Genomic DNA, 2,242 nt, shown 5'->3' on the forward strand with positions numbered 1-2,242 from the left:
GAAATTTTTTCGCCCGGCCGTCTTCGAGATATCGGCGAAAAACGGAATCTTCCCGTCCGGTGGGTGGGTGTGGGTGTCTCCGGGGGGCGGGGGGACTTCCAGGACCCCGGGGGGGGGGCCACCTGGCCGTGCCCGAGGACGGTGCACCTCCCTGGGTGTGCCGTCAGAGCCTCCGGGGCCCCGGAAGTCCCCGCCCGCTGCACGTTTTCGGACTTTGAGGGATTTTCGGGCCCGGAAAAGGGCCCCGAATTCGAACGCACGTAGCTCGGGGACCCGGGGGCCCAGAGACACCGGACTCGGGTCAAGTGTGGCGTCCCGGCGGGCCCCTCGCAAAGAGCCCGCCCCCGAGCTCCGGGGCCCCCGGGTCCCGGAGAAAAGGGGCCCGACGTGTCGGGGGGGCGCCCGGGAAGGAAAGGTCCCAGGGGCCCGGGGGAGGCGGGTTCCGAGAGGGCCCGTGGGGAGCCCCCGACACCCGAAAGGGCGAGCCGCTGGGACCTCCCCTCTCCGAGATACGGGCCGTTTTCTCCGAAAGTCGCCCGCGCGTAACGGGGCCCATCTCGGGACCGGGAGGTCCCAGCGGCTCGCGGCGGCGGGTGCGGGGCCCGCTCTCGGGGACCTTGCTCCTCCCGCCGTCCCGAGCCACGGGGACCTTCCGGTCCCGAGATACGGCCACTTCCTGTCCAGCTTTGACCGGGTGTAACTCGAAAAGTAAGCCGAGTTGGGGCTCCACACTCGGGGCTATTGGGGGCCTCTGGGAGGGCCCCACACGCCGGGTGTATGGGGCCCCAACTCGGCTTGGTTCCGGAGATATGGCCCTTTAAAGTTTCAACTTTGACCGGCTGTAACTCGAAAAGTGAGCCGAGTTGGGGCTCCACACTCGGGGGTATTGGGGGCCTCTAGGAGGGCCCCCCACGCCGGGTGTATGGGGCCCCAACTCGGCTTGGTTCCGGAGATATGGCCCTTTAAAGTTTCAACTTTGACCGGCTGTAACTCGAAAAGTGAGCCGAGTTGGGGCTCCACACTCGGGGGTATTGGGGGCCTCTAGGAGGGCCCCCCACGCCGGGTGTATGGGGCCCCAACTCGGCTTGGTTCCGGAGATATGGCCCTTTAAAGTTTCAACTTTGACCGGCTGTAACTCGAAAAGTAAGCCGAGTTGGGGCTCCACACTCGGGGGTATTGGGGGCCTCTAGGAGGGCCCCCCACGCCGGGTGTATGGGGCCCCAACTCGGCTTGGTTCCGGAGATATGGCCCTTTAAAGTTTCAACTTTGACCGGCTGTAACTCGAAAAGTAAGCCGAGTTGGGGCTCCACACTCGGGGGTATTGGGGGCCTCTAGGAGGGCCCCCCACGCCGGGTGTATGGGGCCCCAACTCGGCTTGGTTCCGGAGATATGGCCCTTTAAAGTTTCAACTTTGACCGGCTGTAACTCGAAAAGTAAGCCGAGTTGGGGCTCCACACTCGGGGGTATTGGGGGCCTCTAGGAGGGCCCCCCACGCCGGGTGTATGGGGCCCCAACTCGGCTTGGTTCCGGAGATATGCCCGTTTGAAGTTGCAACTTCTACCCAGTCTAATAATCCCAAAATAATAATTAAATAAAAAAAAAAATAATAATAAAAATAAAAATAAGCCGAGTTGGGGCTCCACACTCTGGGCCTGGGGGGCACCACTAGGAGATCCCCCTGTGCCCAGAGCGTGGAGCCCCGAATCGGCTTTCCACACCACTCACACCGGTTTCTGACTACCTTAAGAGAGTCATTGTTAGTCGCGCAGTTTACCCGACTCTGGGAACCGGGGCTTTGGGCTTGGGGGAGACCCACCGCTCGCCCCCTAACACGTCGGGGGGGACCAGGGGGCACCCGCCTGGACCCCCTCAGCCCCACTTCGGAGAACCAGAACGCTGGCCAGGGACCCCCACGGCGGTTGAAGTTTGAACTTCTACCCGGTGCATCCCGAAAAATTGAAAAAATAAAATAAAATAAGATAATAATAATAATAATAATAATAATTTTAAAAAAAATAAGCCGAGTTGGGGCTCCACACTCTGGGCCTGGGGTGGACCACTAGGAGATCCCCCTGTGCCCAGAGCGTGGAGCCCCAACTCGGCTTTCCACACCACTCACACCGGTTCCTGCCTACCTTAAGAGAGTCAAAGTTACTCCCGCAGTTTACCCGACTCTGGGAACCGGGGCTTTGGGCTTGGGGGAGACCCACCGCTCGCCCCCTAACACGTCGGGGGGACCAGG

This window comes from Pimephales promelas, chromosome 2, assembly GCF_988280905.1.
Source record: "Pimephales promelas chromosome 2, fPimPro1.hap1.1, whole genome shotgun sequence".
NCBI classification, from domain to species: domain Eukaryota; kingdom Metazoa; phylum Chordata; class Actinopteri; order Cypriniformes; family Leuciscidae; genus Pimephales; species Pimephales promelas.